General features: G+C 35.5%; 1 protein-coding gene across 2 annotated transcripts in view; it reads left to right on the top strand.

Moving 5' to 3' along the window:
- The window catches only part of LOC118277645 (uncharacterized), a 152342-nt gene that overhangs the window by 9813 nt on the left and 120099 nt on the right, over positions 1 to 22430 (top strand). The window contains exon 1 of one of the 2 annotated variants that reach the window (XM_050699192.1): positions 7647 to 7958. The exons of the other annotated variant lie outside the window; for it this stretch is intronic. The gene's annotated coding sequence lies outside the window, so the exon portion shown is untranslated. Of the gene's footprint in view, positions 1 to 7646; positions 7959 to 22430 lie in introns of those variants that run through there. 2 annotated transcript variants of the gene reach the window in all.

The following is a 22430-nucleotide window of genomic DNA, read 5'->3' as shown; positions in this document are numbered from 1 at the left end:
GAGCAGCGAACCGTTATGCAATAAGCTTATGGAAGTGCAAAGTTTGTTCAGATATCTCAAATAACTGGTTGCTGAGCAGATAACTAAAGTTATTCGTCAAGATGTCGTTAAAAGCTTTAACAAAGAAATTATAACTTTAGCAGAAGAATTTAATAGGTCAAGTTGTAACTTGCTGAATTTCGCCACAAATTATTTTAGAATTGTATTTGACAGTTTTGATATGTCACGGTACTTTGAAAAGGTTGTAAATCTCTTATTTACTTACCACTGTTTTGATGGAAGACATTTTTGTTATCAACCCTTTTCCTCTCCAACCCGCCCACGGTTCTTGAGTTTGCGATGCCAAGCTGTTGATGTCGATATGGCATAATCGCCATAAGTTTCTTCAGCTAAATGAAGATTTCCTAAAATAAAGGTTTAAAGCGATCTCCAAGCCTTATATCCAAACAAACGGTGAAGAAAAACCTCGTGAGGAAACCTGGGCTTATAATTTCTAATTGTAAGTTTGAAATCGCCAACCTGCATTAAGCAATCGTGGTGATTAATGCTCAAACCTTCTCCGTGCGAGAAGAGGCTCTTGGCCACTAATAGGCTATTGCTGTGAAGCCTTATATACGAAATGGTGTACTGAATCTTTATAGAACATCATTTGAAATGTATTACACAATGTTATCATATCATTCTCAAACCACCACTCACCTACATAAACATAGTAAATGGAAGTGTCTCCACTAAAGTAAGATGGACTGAACGCGTGCACTTCACATTTGCATCTAGTTTATATCAATGACAGGCCGTTTGGTGACTCATGACCTTTCATCTGCACTGGGTCACAACACAGTTCACGATACGTGTGCCCCAGTTACTAAGTACCTGCAAACTGCACATATTTGTACGCAGCCTAGCCACTGCTGACTGTTCCAATAGTCTTGACTGATATGTACATATGAGATATGTGTATAGTTTATTAGTAGTTTGGTGTTGATACATGTTTCGTGATCAGAGGTTTTTTTAATGAAGATAATATTAGATTAAGCGCCTGCACCTTCATATTGTTGCCTGATAAACTTATGCGACAGATAATGCATACAAATTACGTCCTTATTCAAAGTTATCTGATACATGGTGGCTATCCGGACATTGTGAAACAAGTACTGTACTAAATGTAATGTGAATTCTATTTTATCAATAGAAATAATATTACATTATAATATTCTCTATTATGTTATCGACTTATTTATTGCGACAGTGGCACTACGACGGTCGCCGCTAAGCTTAGCAGTGCAACTGTCGCCGCGTCGTGTTTCGTTGATAGCTGCTCACATGTTGCCTTTAACATGGCTTTAAACTAGTCGGGTTTCTAGTCAAACAGTTAGTTAGCCGAAACACATAATAATTAATTTAGTATGTCTAATGAAAGTTATAATAAAATAATAATTTTCTCATACATAATACGAGTGCGATTGTAAAAAGGTTGATTCTATCCATGAATATCAATATCAATGTTATCGTCGAGACGAATCACGGGATAAGTCTAATACTAAACTAAAACCTTTTACATATTGAATGTTTACTATGAAATTACACCATTCCAAACTCCATACTTACAGGCAACATTCATAGATCTGTAGCACGTAATAAAATATGCACTAGCAGTATTTACTTCCGAATCTGTCTAAGATCCTAACCTCAAAAGAGCGAGATAAAGAAGTATGTTTGATGATACTCAATTGTTCGTTCCAAGTATAGGATCACGCGTATTGCCTCAAGCCTGATGGACTGATTAGCCACTTAACAAGGTTCATAGTGGAGCTGACTGTCTTGAGTGCTCTTGTATTCGAGCCTTTATCCAGCAATTGGATGAAGTTTCGCGATATGGTATTGTGTGTGCTCAGATGTAATCTTGATGAGAAAGAATGATGTGGTTATTTCAATATCAAAATATTCAGAAGTAGGTAACAGTCTAAGGGTGCTTTTCCACCAGGTACTCGTATGTGCTATCTTACGTTACTGTGGATGCGTTTGGCTTCTAACAATCATATTCATTAGTACACTTGGTTTAACGCTGGTGTTGTTTTTATATGGAAAGATGCGTGCTATGGATGTGTGCTACGGATGTCTACTATATCGGATAGTTTTCCTACTATCGATACAACGCATATTAGAGTTGTGCATCTTCCTCGTCAGCTACTTTGCGGCAGCATACATTCATTCACATCTTATTCTTACTCGCAACACAGATAGTATTAGTGGAAACAGTCACATAGTTTCACAACCTAACTATTACATCCTTGCAGCGTAGCTATATAGCACATCGCAGGTGGAAAAGCACCTTAACTGTCATGTTAATTTTTTTAACTATGCAGGTAATTGGAATGTGTTTGTGATCAGTCTGTTCGTGACAAGATCTGTGCAATCTGATTGGAACGTGGAGCAAAATAAAAAAAATAGGAAGAAATTCTCATTAGTCTCTCAGAATTAGCGTAGAGTAATGTATGTAACTTTGATCACGTAATGTTATTAAAAGGATTGTAGCTCTGATCCTTCCCACGTAATATTTTTTACCTTTCTACATAATATAAAATCACGTATTTGACTAAATTCGGTAACACTTTTCCAACCCGGGAATCCAACCCATGACTTTATTCAGCATTTGCATTTGCAATTCTTAGTAAGATATTTTTCCACCTATTTTTCTAATACATAGTTGGTCATACAGTATTTCGGCACGAATGGGCCTTTTCAACCTAAAAAATATTTTCTAGTTTATTGTACGAGAATCGATAGAAGTTAATTAAATTCGAATTCAGTTACTAACGAATCGATTTTGTAACAAACGAGTTCAAATTGATTTACAGTTTTATCGAAATTAAATTACTTTTTGATTTGACAAATATTTATTCGTTTATCGTTTGATTGGGTTAATTTTTCTAAAATATTTACTTTCAGTTTAAATTATCGACAGGGTTGAGATTTAAGATCAACATTTTCGATTTCAATATTTGTTTTATTTTGAGTTTTTAATTAGGCTTTTTATCGGGTTTTCGATAACAAAGCTGAGTCGATGAATCGTTGCTGAAGCAAGTATTTTTTATACACGGATTAATTATGTTTTCATTGTTTGTTTTTGTTAATTAAAGTCAAAACAGAAAGTACCATCTTTAACTTGTTGACTGAGCTTAATAATTACTCATAGTAACAAAGGCACCATTACTATATTGTTCTAATATTGTATAACTATATTATTGTGCTACAATATTATATTATTCTCAAATGAACAAAAGTCAGCCCAGTGGATTATCAAACTGTAGTGGCAGAGGGCACATAGCGCGGAAAACCGATGGCTGCTGGGGCAGAAAGGTTCTTGAATGGAGACAGCGTACTAGCAAGCGCAGCGTAGGAAGTGGACCTACGACCTGTTTAAGGTCAAAGAGAGCCGCTGGGTGCAAGTCGTATCCAACTGGCCTATCTGGAAGTCATTAAGGGAGGCTTATGTTCAGCAATAGACGTCTGGTGGCTGATATGATGATGATGAAGATGAATGGAATATTAATATCTGACGAGAATAGTTCACTTAAACGTTGGTTAATCAAAACTAATCAGGTCAAGGTTTCTGTAAGTGTGTGGCGACACATTGACAAGTGACAGATGACAGAAGTCGCACATAGACTATCGACGAGCAAATCAACGGATGACGTCACAAATATCCTGCATCGCACATATGAAGTTTACATGCGAATTAACACGGATAGAAAATCCCAACGAACAACAGTTGGGCAGAAAGCCCGCCAGGCTGATCACCTCGCCTGGTCGGAGGATCCTCCTTTGCTTAGGGAACTTTACTCTCTGTTCCCTAAAGTGGTGACCCCGACGTGATTGAAACCAACCTTCACGGAGCAGATCAGCACCGTCATCCTTATCGCCATCTCCCTCGCCCCATTACTTCTCCGCTGAGCGGTAATCAAGTCGCAGCCAACCAGCATCCTCGGCCTCATCAGGGATCACCACACGCTACATCGAAGATATGCAGCCTGGTTCTTCCCTACGGCCTCTTCAGCGTCTAGGCACAGCACTTTCTGCACACGGTCTGAGGACGTCTTCCTCCCGTCAACGCAGACGCCATCCACTACGCACCTACCCTCGCAGCATCAATTCCCCGACTCACCGTGGGACACTGCGAGCCTCACTACTCCGACTCACTGGAGTATCACCCTGCACCGCGCACCCGACTCACTGGGCATTCAGCGGCACAGTTCCGACTCACTGGAACTAGGGAATTTCTACACTGGCTCTGGCACCGCTCATCTCAAGCATCGACAGCCGTCTCAACAGGATCGACCTCCGGTCTTGGGGGGGAGTGATGTGGCGACACATTGACAAGTGACAGATGACAGAAGTCGCACATAGACTATCGACGAGCAAATCAACGGATGACGTCACAAATATCCTGCATCGCACATATGAAGTTTACATGCGAATTAACACGGATAGAAAATCCCAACGAACAACAGTTGGGCAGAAAGCCCGCCAGGCATGATCACCTCGCCTGGTCGGAGGATCCTCCTTTTCTTAGGGAACTTTACTCTCTGTTCCCTAAAAGTGTATTGGGATTAACCATTTGTACTTATCCCATTCATTCGTATACTCTAGCTATTTTTTTTTATTTGCTTTGAAACACCACCGTTTTGCATTCGACTTTTTTGTTACGACACTTCCAGTGGGAATTGGGGGAATTACTTCCTTTTGTCTTTTCTAAAAAAGAACACAATACATTTTTAAATGGGGTTTAGATTGTGTGTATTCTTTTTACAAATGAGTTAATGTATTGTGACGTAATAGGTTTGCCAGATATGTAGGTAAATTACAAAAATTGTTTGTCAATCAAAAGGTGTTCGTGCATACATTGTAATGTTACTGGGATTTTCAAAATGTCATGTCTTGAAAGCATATTGTTTCGTGTATTAATTTCAGTCTTAATATTTTCAACAAACAACTTATTAAGACTACAAATATTAAAATAAAGTAACTATCTTGTGACATAATAAATTAACTAAAAAGCCTCTTGTTGAAGATGAAGAGTCTCACTGTGACTCGAAACTAATAGAGCTTTTCTCAATTAATGTACATGAGAAAAATGAGTTTTAAATAAAAAAAATATCAGTTTCAATTTTTATCTACTAAACAATTTCAGTTTTACAGAAACTGAATTGAACTTTACCAGTAATAGGAATAAGCAATAACATAAAAATATGATACCACTTAACGTAGTCAATGGATAAGGTTAATAACGAGAATGTCTTTCCAGAACATTCCATTCCCTCCTACTGTTTTTAATACAATGTAATGTGCCCATATAAATACAATTACATGGCTAGATATATGTATGTAGTTTTGTTTATAAACAGTGTACGCCATATGTTCAAGTTCAGTGTTTTGAATTCGGATCCAACGAAACTAAGAATTGAAGTTTACTAAAATAAAAACAATAACTAAATCATGGCGAATTTCTTTTTCTAAATAAATATTCCTTGAAAATAACTTTGTCTGTGAATTACTTTGTTTGTATGTTACACAATCACGTAAACTAAGTACTGATTTGAATTTAAAAAGATGTAGTGTAGAAATAGGTATGGAGTTTGGACCTCAAGATTCTTAAGTTTTTAAATGGACGCGATGTTCCCGTGAAATAATTCATCAAAATGCATGCAGGGAAAGTCACTGGCAAAAGCTTGTTAATTATACGCGTCATGAACATTGTACTCGATTCTATACATCTAAAACTTTACTTTAAGCAAACTTGACTAAAAAACACAACATACAACTTAAGTAACTAAAGGTTACAATGCATAATAGATATATATTAAGTCGTTAACCCTAAACTCTGGTGTATAACAATATAAAGGCCACAAACACATAATATATCTAGGCTTTATATTTCACTATCTTTACCAAACATTGCGTAAAGGCCGCTTGAACTTTAACTAACTTTCGTAACTTTGTGTAGTTAATATATGTACAGGGTGACTTGTAATTCGACGTATTCCATTCGGGAGGTGATAATACAACTAATTTCCTACAAAATTAGCCTTGATATCCGTGGTCCGAAAGTGGATAGTTTCTGAGATATTCAACATTTTTGGATTTCTGAAAAAAAATGTTGCGCTTTTCATAGGCGTATCCATTGCGAATTTTAAGTTAGTTAAATTAAACAAAACAGAATATGTTTAGATGAATTATATAAAAATGAAAATCACAATTAATAGTTTTACATTGTTTATATTAAAAAGCATTCGATTGTTTAAAATCACTGACCTATATAACAGTAATCTTACTAAGAAAATATTCAATACGATCTGCGTAAATATAATGACGCATTTATTAGAAGCACGTAAATGAATAATGTTTATGATTCATCAATACCTACCACAAACGGTACTGGTTTAACATAGGTATAACTTTCGATACTAAAATACTGATTCTCTATTTATAGAGTAATTGCGTCATCATATTTGAAGCCTTTTGAGTCTATTAAGCTTAGGATACACTACACGACATCCTAACCTATCTTGCTTGAAAGGAGGCTCCAATAACGTTTTATAAGTATCAAAGTCTGTTTTTGTAAATAAACTATTTTATCTTTTTACATGTATCGGCGATACATCATGCGAATTTTCGTCTGACATATGTATAAAATGGTGATGACGCGCAATTTACGTCTGTAGCTATGACATGTCGCGCGATGTTGCCCAACATGTCGATTTGCCTGACATATTATGTATATGGTAACAACGCGCGGCTAATATCCGTAGCGATGCCATGTTGCGCGATGTTGCCAGATATGTCGATCAAAGTCCGGCAACGTTGTGCTACTTCACCCAACATCGCAGGCGACACGGGTCGCAGGGCATTTGTCCCCTAGTGTATCCTTGGCTTTACTTATTAAGAACTATATACAAGAAAGTCTCAATAGTTTAATGGTTGGAAATAAGACTGACTATTAAGTATGGGGTACACTAATCTTCAACCGACCTGTCAAGCATGGAGATTATGACAAACGTCACTTTTATAGAAGAGGCCCATTGCCCCAGCAATGGCGTTTAACAGGCTGAAGATGATGATAATGATAATACGATTTTTTTTATCTTGTATTCATGTGTATACAGCTTATCTTAATTTTTTTATTATCCTTATATATAAATATAAAATTGTTCTTAGAATTAATTAAAATAAGGTAGTATATTTGTATCAGCGATAAGAGGTGAGCAGTTGAGACGTAACGAGATGATTCAGTTCGTTCATTCGTTCGTTCTCACTGTTCGTAAAACAATAAAGTTACTTCCATTCACTTGCCACTGTTCCTCGTACAAAACTGAAAGAGTAGCCTCCCGCCCGTTCAAATAGAAACAACTTGCGCTTGTCTATTGTAAAAGTTTCAGGAAAAAAATCTATTAAGAGTACTTTTAATTAGTTTTTAGAGAAGATATAGCATACTAACTATTAATATCAAGAACTAAGTCCTTTTTTATGTAATCAAAATAATGTCATTAATTTTGTGTCCATAATCAATTTGCAATAAAATCTACACTACAGTTTACAAATAAATACATTATAATTATACCACAATCCTTTCACCACCTTATAATCGTTTCTTAACACAAACAAACCATTATAATAAACCAATCATTACATCTAAAACGAATTCCGAAATATTTCACTCAACCACAGCTTTCATCTCTAGTCTCGTAGCGCGTAGCTCGTAGCCCGTAGCCCGTAGTTCGTAGCCCGTAGCTCAGTCAGCGCGTGCGGTCCGTGGAAGCCGGGCGTCACCGCACCGCTGTACCGGCGCTCCCGACGTGTACGCAACTTATATAGAACATTTACGATTCATAATTAAAAAAAAGAAACTTAAAAAGTGCCAGTTCACTGTTCCTTGGAATTGTTTGACTCACGTGCTTAAGGCAAGTACGAATTTTAAGTTTACAAACTTTTTTTAAATTAGTATTTTTAGTTTGTAGCCATTTAAAAAATACATTCTAACATGTATTTTTAAAATTATTTCAAATCGTAAACATACCTTGTGTTGGGTGTAAAAATAGAGGTCAACACGCCACAGCTGTGTGTGACTTCAGAACGGAAGAAAATACTAAATTCTCAAAAGCGAATATATATTTTATCGCGTTTTATGGGATTTGTGTTACGGCCCACGTAAATATTTTAATGCATTACGTTTTTAGTATGCTAATATTGTGCCGTGATAGTTATTTTTGATAATGGTATCAATAGAATGAACGTGTTAAATATAATCAGTATTTAAAATACGTATTACTCTAGTCTGATGTTCAATGTTTCCTTATCATCAAATTAATATATTTAAAGATTAGTATACTTCCATTGGGGAATATGATTTATTTTTTGGTTTGTTATTTTATTTTGCTAGCTAATGTAACAAAAAACATATTATAAGAAAAATATGAGGCTACAATTTCAAAGTATCTTTTTTTTAGACCTGACCTAAAAATATATATTTTGTTGGTTGGTGATTTTTACTAAAATAAATAAATACAAGCAATTATTTACACACACATTTATCATATTTGACGTCATTAAGCATGTGCATGTCCATTACTCTCGCGTGACAAGCAGAACTGTTGGAAAACGATGAGTAATAAATTAATAATGACTTGACACATTATTCCAATGATATCTTTGTTATTAAAATATATGAAAAAAGCATAATTTTATGTATGAGATGTAAGGCTAATAAGCTGGTCACACATATATTCTCGAACCCACGACGCGAGAGGAGTCACAAGTGCGTTGTTGGCCTTTGGAGGTTAGAAGATTCGACTTCTGGCCAACTAATAATCGTCTAACAACGATTTAAAATATGCACGATCATTATACGTCTATTATATTATTTTACTTAATGCAAACTCTAACACACACACACATCAACAACCAGTGCTGACCAAAAGCCTCATCTCGTACGGAGAAGGTTTCGGTTTTAATCACCACGCTTGCTAAATGTGGGTTGGCGATTTCAAACTAATAATTAGAAATTATAAGCCCAGGTTCCGTCACGTCGTTTTCCTTCACCGTTTGTCAGTGGTGTCTAAATAATCTTGGAAGAAACATATAACTCGGTAAAAGTCCCATTGGTACTTGCCGTAAACTCTAACAAAACTGCGTTATTACATAAAGATAACATATTAACTACACTAGGTATTACCTATTCATTTGATAAATACACAATTAGCTCTGTTTCAGTGTTGAAATTAATATTAACACATTAACATTAATACAAACATACAAATCTACATAACATACATAACATGATATGTTTGCATAGTGTGTGGTCACAATTGGTATTATGTTATTTTGTTTTATAGTTTAGTATTACTTGGCAATAATATTATGGTATGCTTGTCATAATACAGTGACTTAATAATAGGATTTGCATACAATGATTTAAGTGTGTTTGAGAGCCATGTTTCGGCAAGAATGGGCCAGCTCAATCGGAGTGATACCACGGCCTCACAGAAAAGCGATGTGTTTCTACTGCTGGGATAATCTCTAGGGTTGAAGATTGCTTAAGTTTCATCAGATACTTTCACCAACCTTACTACTACTATGACTTACTTAACCGGAGGGAGCACTTAAGCTAACCCTTTGTCTGTACTGTTTAAATGTCACTTAAAGATTGGTGAAAATATCGTTAAGCGTCACCTATTTAAAATTTAAGATAGGTTGGTGCAAGCCTCTTCGATTACTTAAATGTATAGACCAAAAGTTAGCTCTTACGACACAGACAGACTTATTAAATAAAAAAATCCGTATTTTCTAAACTGACAGCCATTTTCTATCTGACTCTTTGTTGAAAAGAAGTACTAAAACCAAATCAAAAGTATTTTTTTTAAAGTCCAGGTATTTTCTAATTAGTTTTGTTTGTGTATTGGCTGTCTGGAACTTTAATAAAGTAACGTATTTTGGTGAAAAGTCCGGAGTTTGTTACCTGTATAATTTAGCCAGGTACCAAAGTTAGGAGGAAAGTAACAAATTGTTAGCTTTATATTCAGATCGTGGTAGAACTGACTAGAATTTCGGTTTTCTTTAAAAACATTGGACGTGATCTCATTTGTGTGCGAATGATTTGTTACGTTTCTACTTTCTTTTGATACTGGTTTTGATGAATAGATTTTCTAGGTAAGGTTTCTCTGAGATCTGTCTTATAAATCAACGTCAAAGTCAGCGTGTTGTGATGTTATGTTAATATTGTACCCTTCCCAATTTGTGATAGGGCAAAAATGTTATACAAATTGATATGTAGGTCTACATAATATAAATTTGTATCAGTTCGACTGTACTGTTTAGACCATTAGCAGCTATTTAGTTTTTTTTTATAAGTCATTGAACTTGTATAGGTGTAAACGCACGCACGTTACGTTACGGCAACGTTTTAAAAAAAGTACAAAATCCAAAAAAACAAAGTACTTTAAAAAATAAAAAGAATAAAAATATGTACCAAGGTCAAAAATTATAATTCGCTTTTCTTTAAGTAATAAAACTACATATTTAACAAGTAATTGAACTCATATTACTAAATTAAATTAAACAAATATCGTTTGCTAAGTTTTCGTTAGATTCCATTTGAGATATCACATCGAAAATGATTTAAACCACAAGCAATTTACGAGTACTACTCATTTATCTCAATTTATTGCCAACTTTAATTAAATATTTAGTCTGCTTTGACATTAACCTTCAGTTGCCACTAATAGCGCTCCCGAGGAAGATTGGGTTGCGTATTTTTAGTCGACCACATGGCTAACTCAATTATTTTAATTATATACAAACAAACACTAGTACACGAACCTTTCGTCGTGGAACGAAACTATAGGGACACACATTAAGTAATTATTTCATTTTAATTACTGTTGGGATGTGTTAGACGAACTCATTTTGCTAGTCGCGATGATAGTGTGTTTTAAACTGAGAAAGTTTGTTGTTGAAAAACTGCTGTGAACCAGTTTTTTTAGAAACATTGCCCCACTCTAAGATTTTCTTCTGTGTCGTGACCTGAAACAACAATTTGTGGATCACACAAAGAGTTGCTCCGTGCGGGAATTGAAACCGCTACACGTTACACAGCAGCCAGTTGCCCAGCCACCGCGTCAACCGTGCAGTCTAGAGTACGTTCTAAAACTGCCCATCAACCGCGTATTGAGCCGGAGCTGCGGACCACCTAGCGTGTTTACCGGGGCTCCGGCTCGACGGGCAGGAGTAGGAACGGGGTGGTTTTTAGTCAGTAAGAGTCTGACACTCCCTCTCGCCTCGCCCAAGGCGGGAGAAGTCATTGGATGATATTCCACCCTAAAAAAAAAATGAGCCGCGTATTGAGCAGCAGCCTTAAAATTTTCGGTGACCTAACTATTGTAGTCTCCTAACCGTAAGCTTACGGCAAACCAACTCTACAGAGGGATTCCTTTGTGGATTTATGCATATATTTTATATATTATCAATTCTTTGACATCACAATTCACCATCTACACCAAATAAAAATAAACATAAACATGTTTTTCACATATTTTTATTAAGAGCTATTTACTTGGAATAAAAAAGTTATAAGACCTTTGTAATGGAAACAACTTTAATGCGATTATCGATAAACACGAGACAAAGTTTATATTTCTTTGTGATGTTTTTCTTGAATATTCGTCGTTTTTCGATCAACATACTTACGTACGTACTTATACATCTATTTCTGGAATATTCCTGGTATTTCCACCTACGTTTGGGTACTAGAGGAAAATAAAGACCTATTTAGGTTTCTTAATAATAAACATCGATCGTTTATTGGTTTTAGTTGGTTTATTTCTTCTGTATGTCTGGCTGGATAAAATAGAAACATATTAAAACCCGATAAGACCTTTAAACCTTCAAGAAGAAACGTATTCCTTTATAAAGGCTCCTCTGGTGTTGCGTGTGTCCATGGGCGGCGCTGATTGCTTACCATCAGGTGACCCATCTGCTCGTTTGCCTGCTATTCCATAAAAAACTCTAGGGAAAAGTCAGCAATATACTTATAACTGCTTTAGTGTTGTGGGTATTCATGGGTGGCCCAGTTAGTCGCAGACTCACGTTGACATGCTCTGTCAGTTTATTTGGCCTTAATCTGGTAAAAATAATAAAATCTATTTTCGAGGTATTGAAATCCAATTACGAGTATCTTTAAACAATTTTGTACTTATTACCACCTAGTTTGATCGACTAGTAAATCGAAACTGTTGACGTTATTATAACGTCAACAGTAGCACTTACCATTCCAAAGTAATCGAAACGAGAGTGCGTTCGGCACTCTGATTGGTTGGTTTTTTCGCACCGGCCAATCAGAACACCGAACGCGCTTTCGTTTCGATTACTTGAAATATAAAGCAAACTCGTACTAAGGGTACTGAAATCCAAGCAAAAAAAGTATTAATAGTACATTGACTTCTTCACCAGCACCCATTTAAGCTACAAACAAATTCGGTACATTTCTTACGACGCGTGAATTTCTTTTCAAATGATTAATATCATGTTCTATTTAATTCTGTACGAGTCGTTTTTCATTTCAAATGATGTGGCGGGTTCCCTGTGTTAGTCTGTGATCTGGATTTTTTTTTGCTGGCCCTAATAGCTGATTAAGGCCATTGAAGTCAAGTGTTAAAAACAGGTCGGTTGAAACTGGCTAGCTGTTTACACTTTTTTGTTTTTTAAAATTGATTGTTGACTACTTAATTAGTTCAGTTACTTAGCCCAGATCTTTTAGGGGTAGTCAGTAAGAGTCTGACACTGCCTCTCGCCTCGCCCAAGGCAAGAAATGATTTTCACCCCTCAAAAAAAAAAAAAAAAGCAAAACAAAACAAGTACAAGTAAAAGTTTGCTTTACGTTTCAAGTAATCGAAAGGAGAGCGCGTTCGGGACTCTGATTGGTAGGTTCATTCATTAAGTGAGGAGTTGACAGCAGCGCCCTTAGTACAAGTTTACGTTACGTTTAAAGTAATCGAAATGAGAGTGTGTTCGGCGCTGTGATTGGTTGGTTTATTTAAGCCGGCCAATCAGAGCGCCGAACGCGCTCTCGTTTCGATTACTTTCAACGTAAAGCAAACTCATACTAAGGGCACAGATAGGTATTTACAATATTTTAAGATAAACGACACTCATTGAAGTGACTTACTCTGTAATACACTACACTAAAATTACGTAACAAAGCATTACTATCACATTAGGCAATACAAACGTCCTCAGTTAGTTGCTCGGTTAAATTGCAACTAACTCGTTACTAACACAATTAAACTCGGTTTAACTGCACTGGTTGACACCAATTTAAACTGTAGTTAGCATTTAACCTATGCAGTGTAACGTGTATAGGGATTTGTTTTGGGAAGTCAATATATTTGGGTGTATTTAAATAAAGCTGGAAAGTGCCAATGGGTCTGTTTCCAAGTCTCATTTGCTTTATAAGCGTGTTTAGAAATCACTGATATAGATTAAAGGGGAAGGAATAAAGTTTGAAACCGTTAATCCGCCTGCAACAAGCTATTATGATGGTCATTCCTTCTACGTAAGAATAGATGCCTTTGCTCAACAGCGAAACAATCATGGATTTACTAGTTTCTGCTAACGGCTTCGCCTACAGTCCCGTGGGATAAAAATTGTTCTGTGTCAAGACCATACCCCTGTTCCAAATTTCAAACTGACTCCTTCAGCGATTTCGTGTTTGAGTAACTAACAAACACACAGACTCACAAACATTCGCAATTATAGTAAGATATTACCTAGACAGAATTATTTTAATTACCTTATAAATACTTCTAAGATAATTAATACAATCACTTTGACTAAAATTATTCGCTTCTTATTTGGAAACTAGCTCAAATAAACTTACTTAGAATTCAAGATTGTCTTGGTGACTAGTGAACATAATCTCCTAGTCTTGAGTCTGGTTGAACCAAAGTTTTATGATTATAGTTAGTTCCAATTCTATTTTCTCTTGGCATGGACTCCGGGTGTGCTTTGAATATGATAATCAGTTTGATCCTCATTGGATGAAATTGAGTGCCTTGCAGGTACAATGCAACTTTTTGGGAAACATCAAAATATGTTGTTGACATTGCGTTTTCGAAATTTGTTTTGATCATCTAATAAATCGTAAAATAAACTGAACTGTGGAATGGCTGGACATATTTCAATATTATTTATTTTTGTGACAGTTGCTATCACAAGTTTCTTGTTAAAAAAATCACCGAGTGAGTTATAGGAAATATTATCTTAAACAACTAAGATGCCTGCACTAGGAAATTCGTGTATCGCAGTTGGCAAACATCACCTGGGTGAATAAACGGAACGGAACGTACAGCAATTCTTTTTATGGAATATTGAATAAATGAGCATACGGGTCACGCGATGGTAAGCGATCAGCGCCGTCCATGGACACCTGCAACACTACTATTACTTAACACACAATTTCTTAAATATCATCAACAGCGTATTACAGTCCATTGCTGGACTATGGTCCTCATAAGAACCTCCTCACGCCTCAGCCGTCGCGAGAGACACTCCGGGCGTCGGGGATCGCGCGAAGATCTCCGGCCACCGTAAGTGCGGACCTGCGGGCGGCGAGCAAGAGTAGCTGTCGCCCGACCACAACCAGACCCGTGCGTGCGGTGCGTCGCGTTCTGCGCGCGCCTCAAAGAGCCAACAGACCACCACACATGGGGCCCAGTAGGGCAGATGCCTGATCCGGAGCTGCGGACTACCTAGCGGGTTTACCGGGGCTCCGGCTTGAAAAGCAAGAATAGGAACGGGGTGGTTTTTAGTCAGTAAGAGTCTGACACTCCCTCTCGCCTCGCCCAAGGCGGGAGAAGTAATTGGATGAAATTCCCCCCTCAAAAAAAAAAATGTGCTCTTTATCACACGAGGGATTTACTCGTACCACACCCACAAACTACCACTAAATTATTTAGTACACCTACGTGGTGCATTGATCCCACAACACATGATTATGGAGTCTAGTTACCAATGCATCATGCTACATCCATCACAAGTTCCTAGCACTCTTTATGACTAATTCATGCCCTGGGCATTGTACCTACATACCTCCGTTTAGGGCAGTAACAGTTCAGTGAATTATAAAGCGATTACGTTGTAGCAACATGTCGCTGGAACACTACAAATGAATTAACAAGGGAAATAATGGCTTCTATCCATGAAGGGGTAAGCAGTTGCAGTGGTATTCTTTTTACTAGTGATGTTGTTCGTTTATTATAGGGGCTGGGTTTATTGCTAAGGGTTAGATTTCCAAGTTTCATAATTATACAACAATATTTAGAGTGTGTGTAACTTAAATTCATAGACATTTAATGACTGCTGAAACTATTTCTTAGAAACAATTTTGTTCCGAAAATAATTGCTAAGGACTGGGTTAAGTAACTATTAAATGACTCTGAGTATGGCAGTTAGATTTTCTTACATAGTTAATTACAGATTAATCATACAGAAGTGTGGTAAAAGGCTTACGATAACCCATTTAACATTTGCTACTATTCCACCGACCAAGAATCATGTAAATTGATCATCAACACAAAATAAAAGTTAGTTTTAACATTTTTTCTTACCTAATTACTTTAGTAACAAATTTCATGGCTCTGACATCCTACATATACATATTCTAATGTACCAATATAATCCCAGATTATACTCAAACGCAGTAAGTGAGCGGTATCTGATTCGATTACGTACTGGGTATATTGTAGCTCAATCGAGCTGATCGAATGCTGTCTGACGGCTAACAACGGACGATCCTCCGATTGCTGCTAGTAGGGTCACTTTCTACATAAGTACTAGGTAATTGATACAGGGGTATTTGGTTATATGACCGAGGTCAACTTGGAACATACGCTAGGATTTTTAGGATGTTATTAGTTAAAGAAGTAGTACAATATTTTTTTGTTTGATCTGTGTACTGTACAGACCAAACCAAAAATGTTTTTGTGGGATAATGTATGAAATTCAGAAATTTTAATAAGTAATTACTGAAACTTCTGTGGTGAAATTGTACACTGTAAAACTTGACGCCGTACTCAGAGTTATTTAATGGTTACTTAACCCAGTGCTTGCAATTGTTTTCGGAACAAATCGTTACTAAAAAATAGTTTAAGCATTCATTTAATCTTAAGTTTCTGAGTGCGGCAGTTGGTACATGAAAATAATATAATTATATATTCATTCCTAGATTATCCCTAGAAAAAAAAATCGTTTGTTCTTTACAATTTGCAAAACACAACACTTGTTTAATTAAATAACTAATAACACTACGACTACATTTAAATAGCTTCTCTCTCTACGACATGTAATACAAGTGTATGACAGACATACCTAGATACATATAGACATAGTAACATGTCTCGAACAACATAGTACATTGTCTACACCTAACTGACAAATAGTGTTGCGGCTATAAGCGGCTTAGCGAAGCGCAGTGAAGCTCGGAGATGAAGTAGAAGGTCGGCCATATTCCTTACAAACACGGAACACACAGATTATATATCATTCTTAAGTTATAGTTACCTACTTAAGTATAAAAGTCGAAGATCTTGCCTGTACAGTATTTATTTGAAACTATAAAAGGCTTATTGTATTTTATTTCTTTAGAAAACTTACAGCTGTTGTACAAGGAGACACAATGGAAAGTTGAGGCTGGTTTAAAGTTTTCTTCTATAAGAACATGAGTAGATTAAAGAGTCTGCGGGAAAGAATATATTATGTATCATTGTACGTCTACGTATGGAGGAGAAATAGAATGAAGTTCAGTAGAAGATACAGTATCTTGTCATGACTGTAGTTCTTAATAGCGATAAAAGAAGTGATCTCGAAGTCATCGTCATGATTAATTCACATATTACTTGCGTAGTTGCATACACACTGGATCAAAATACAACCATAGCAGTGTGTGTAACACTTCACATAATCATCTACACTTATAGTATTACATACATAATCATTATCACTATTAGTATAGTATTAGGAAAGATTGGACTTTTTGTTTAAATTGAATAGGCTTCGAAACAAGAGGACTGATTTGAAAAAATATTTCACCGTTCGAATCTTACATTATCCCTGATGAACATATACTATATTTAATATAAAAAAAACCGGAATCGTGTTAAAAAAAACTAATTTAAAAACCCAAATTCTGCTGAAGTCATTATTATATGCAGACGAAGTCGCGGGAACAGCAAACAAACTAAAATTTTTTACAAAGAAAAACAGAGGCGTTAATTCGAAAATTAATTTACTCTTCATCAGAATTTAAATGGATTTAAAAGGAACTGTTAATTATGTCTTTTTGTCCAATATTTCGAAGATATTCACGTCATTGAGACGACGATTATTAATTACCCTGCATGTGTGTTGGTTTATGACGTCATTAAGTCATAAATGTTAATCGTAGAACATAAAGTAGAGCCTATAATTATACAAATATGTCATATTGTAGCTAATATTATGAAATATGGGAAAATCAGTTCAATATAGTTTTACTCCTAAATTGCTGTACTAATTTGGATGATGATGCGACAGTGAGGATAGTTGAAATATATTATAAAAAAAATTGCCGACTTTAATAAAGGATACTTGTTTTTTTTCTATAAATGTCGTAGCGACTAGGTCGAAAATACGAAATTACATTTATTTTCAGAAATCTTGCTGATAAAGACGGGCAAGAGAAAAACAGAATTTCTTTATTTCTTAACAGGTTGTTTGCCGGTAGCCGCTCCAAATTATTATTTTCCCTAAACGGGTTTTTAATTAGAACAATTCATTTTGAACACCCCGCACCTAATTGCTTAATTTTGAACATTTGACAATTAACGATAAATTAACCTTTTATAATGAGAGATTTTTGTTGCTTTCAAAGGGTAATTATTTCTTACGTAGCTGTTAATATTTCCTTTTTAAAATAACACAATTCTACCAGAAGATTATGATTTTACTTTTGTAGTGTACGCAACGTCACGCCTTTTATCCTCGAATGGGTAGGCAGAGGTGCACATTATGGCACGTAATGCCGCTATACAATGTACACCCACTTTTCACTATTTGTGTTATAAGTCCCATGTAATAGGGGGTGAGGTTATTGCCATATACTGGGCACAATTCCAATTGTGGTGTAATAACAACAATAATAAGTGGCATAAGATTAATATCACCGTTTTGTTTTTGTTGGGATTATATTTATGTGATCAAATCTTACCTCACTGTTTATTGCATAACCTAAGTACTCTTACTCTTTTGCTAATAACATACTCAAAATAGATTGTTATTAAATGTACCTTAATAAAAACCACATAAGGATCATTGTAAACTGACACTTACTGGCGAAGGTCGGGATATAAAGATACATGCGATGCATGATTAATGTATCTACGAGAAAATGCATTATCTCTGGAACATACCGTATACCTTCCCAAAATAAACTCACTGCACGAATAAATGCATTGTATTTGTATGAGTATTAAATTTATTGTGTGTAATGAAATGGAAATAAATAATTATCTTGCTTTTATTTATGAAGACTAAAACAATATAAGAATGACATCACTGTTTCATTTGCAATGTTGAAATTTGTTTCATATTTTTAAATTGCGGATATTTTTGACTATCATGTTTTTGCGTGAATACTGAATTAATGATTGAGAAATTCTCAAACTCTAGTTTTGTATACTCAAACGTCAGTTAGGCTCAAAGGCCCACTTGAGTGAAAAATGGCATATTTATAGTAAGATTAAATGAATAAGAATGCAATCAACATATTATATTATGTCGATACACCACTGGCATTTTCAAGTTAAAGTTCGGAACAAATAGCTACTTTATCTCAACCGTGTTGAAGGTTACTGCACAAAAATAATTCAATCTTACTGATCCTCGTTTCCAAAATGGCCGTCGAGTTGTTCTATTGACTTGACACAAATCCCCGGCGACCTCGACTCGCTGTTTTCTTCTAAGTTAGTCTTTCACCAAGTATCGGCAAACTGGAAAAACAAATTGAGCTCGTGTTTTATAAACCAAATTGTAAGATTTACATAAAGCGTAACATTAACATTGTGTTTTTTTGGCAACGCTTTAAGTAGTATTAGAATTGTTGTCCTTCTTTCTACCTTCTTTTGCGAAGCTGGTTAAACTGCCGTTATACTGAATACAAGTAAAAATGCCGGTCACCATAATTAAGACATCCTATACTTCATTTACATTAAATTATCTTAACCTAATTAAATCGATTATCTGCCGCATTCAGAGACATATAATGATTAGGTATTTAAACTATTCCTTAGTAACGATTTTGTATCGAAAAATATTGCTAAGGACTGGGTTAAGTAACCATTAAATGACTCTGAGTACGGCGGTAACGCCACTCCATTGTTTTGAAGACACCGCTGATGTCTTTGATCACAATTTGTGATAAAAATCTTGATTGAATTTTGTTTAGAAGAATATTTACTCTCTTGATGTGAACTTAAACGGTTATTTTTCTTAGATTTTGAGTGCGTGATGAGAATTTGTAAATATTTTCTGTTGATTTCCTTGTTGGTCGAGTAGCCGTAAATGAGACCGCTGAACTGGAGATCTCAGGTTAAAGAAAGCATAATCGGCATGGCCGTACCATCCTTTTCTTGAAGCCATTAAGGTAAATTTTGATCACCTATAATTGTTTTTATTTAAAGTAAAAATTTTATATAATAATATTGAGTCTGTAACAGTGAATGACATTTGGCAATAGACTCGCTCTAAGACCGTTGCAAAATTTTATGAAGACTACACTTGAACTCACCTTTAAAGAGAAATAACTTTATGTATTTACCTACGAGCATCCATAGCAAAATAACCCTTAAGTAAAGGTGGCGTGCGTGTTGCCAAAACGTCAGAAGATAACGCAAAGTGAGTGGCACATTAACATATCTTGCGTCATTTTTGCACGACGGCGCAAGAATCATTTTGGTATAAAAGTAATTTTATTATCAGCTGCCCGTTTCATACTGTTATGAAAGCTCAAAGAGAAATGACGAAGCGTTTTCATTGGGGAGAAATGGGTTAAAGGAACGATTAGGCATTTCCTTGATTTTTATTAATGTTGTAATGTTGAGTTTGGTTGATGTAATTGTATTTGATTCTGTACCACACTTCTCTAACACCTTTTCAATAATAATATAATCAGGCATTTATCTTCGATAAAGATGTGCAATTTTGATAATTGAATTCATTTAAGGTGAGATGAGTTCATTTCCTATTTCAGCGAAAAGCGTTTCATGTTCCAGTGTGATTTGGAGTAAGACCGACATAATGAAGAAGCTCTTATTTCTTTAAAAATGATTTTAAAGCGAAACTATTACAAGAAAGTAAAATGAAACTAAAAATCTCAACAAAAATAACACCCAAACTAAACAATAAACTAAAAAAACAATCTCCTTTAACTTGTATATCTTAAGTTTACCACAACTTAAACATTACAAAACTATTCAGGTAACATAAAACTGGAACAAATTCCATGAAAACCGATCCGTTTACGTAGGAACAGGGTTGTTACGAAGGCACCAGCTGACGATCAACTAATTTGCATCTACTATCAAAACTCTCAGATAGGAGCTTGCTTAACAAATCCTCGACAAGTATAAATAGGAATACTGCGGTGGACTAGAAACTGAAGTAGTGTAAGTGAATTTAAATAAATAAATATAGTTCAGTGGGTGTATTGAATTTGGTAGTCAATGATAATATTTGGTTTTGTAGTTGCACTCTTGAGCAAGAGGTTTGTTTAGGCAGACTTTGTGCTTACAGACTTTACGCTTTTAGTGCGAATTTAAAATAAAAGAAAGTCCCAAATAACACTTTGCCCCTATTAGATGGAATTATAACACAAATGGTGAAAAGTAGGTGTTCATTGTACAGTGGCATGACGTGCCATAATGTACTCCTATGCGTAAACCTTCACGGATAAAAGGCGTGATGATAAGACGACTTTGCCCGACTCAGAAATCTTACTCTTTTTCTCGATTCTCCCACTTACGACAAATCGCCCATTAAGGCAGTATTATCGCTAAGTAATCAGGTTTTATGAAACGCGTAGGAAAAAGTGTCACCAGATAATACAAGTACTAATGATATAGCATACCTACTACATAATTATTAAATTAGATATGCATCAAAGAGTATTTAAGCTACTCGGCGCACTAATAGTTAATTAAAAATGCATTATTCATTAATAACAATTTAATTTATGCATCAGTTTTCTAGGAACTTTGTACATAATTAGGGAAATACAATAAAAACATTTTTTGGACTTGTATTTCATCCAAAAACGCAACAAACAGAAAACAAAGCGAAAAAAAAACGATAAAACAGATCATTAGAAAAAATAATTTGTTCGAAACATTTTCAAAACAGCAATAAATGTACGTACTTAAGAGAAAAAAAAACACCCATCCAAAAAGTTACGAAAATAGCATTTAGAAATCCTATTTAACAAATGTTGGTAGGGTTTAATCCCTTCGCAGACTGACCGTTCTTCCACATTATCTCGCTGGCAAACAATGTTACATTTACATAATTATGTACTAGCTTCTGCCTGCAACTTCGCCCGCGTAAAATCATAGCTTAAGGTTAAAAAACTGTTTTTGTAACGAATCATTCCTACCCAAAATGTAGCCCAGGCCAGGTCCAGTAGCACTGATGCCTTATCTGGAGCTGCGGATTACCTAGCGGGCTTACGAGGGCTTCGGCTAGAAAAGCAAGAGTAGGAACGGGTGATTTTTAGTCGTAAGAGTCTGACACTCCCGGGTCTAACGAAAGAAGTCATTGGATGATTTTCTCGCTTCGAAAAAGGCCTTTCAGAAGGAAGAAAAGTTCCATTCAAATCCGTCCATTAGTTCCAGAGATTAGCGTGCGCAAAGAGACAAACATAAAAACAGAATTCTTTTTTCAAACATTTTCTCTATAACTGTTTCTATACCATGATATTTTTGTTTCTTTTTTAAAAAATATGATGTACAAATATACTTTTTATTATAATGTGTGTATGGATTGTCGCCATGATTTTGAGGATAAAAGGTCTACTTTAGATTCAGTACACGTTATTAAAGTCAACTAGGGAGGGTGAAGGACATTGTAAGCGATTGCTCGACTGTTTCCACTTATTTTTATTGACATGTCGTACCTAACACTTCATTGATACGTGATCCGATTGCCATTTGTACTTTTACAGTGATCGCGTTTTATTTGTAAGTGCTGTTTATTTATTTGTTTGTAATTCTTCTCTCATTTTAAGATTTGGTTTTGATTTAGATAGTGTTGGAAAAAGCTTCATACACAAAAAAGGAATGAGCATTAGTTAGGTA

The sequence above is a fragment of the Spodoptera frugiperda genome, chromosome 15, assembly GCF_023101765.2.
Source record: "Spodoptera frugiperda isolate SF20-4 chromosome 15, AGI-APGP_CSIRO_Sfru_2.0, whole genome shotgun sequence".
Lineage (NCBI taxonomy): Eukaryota > Metazoa > Arthropoda > Insecta > Lepidoptera > Noctuidae > Spodoptera > Spodoptera frugiperda.
Note: the sequence above shows the minus strand (reverse complement) of the source record. Positions and strands in the feature narration are given on the sequence as shown.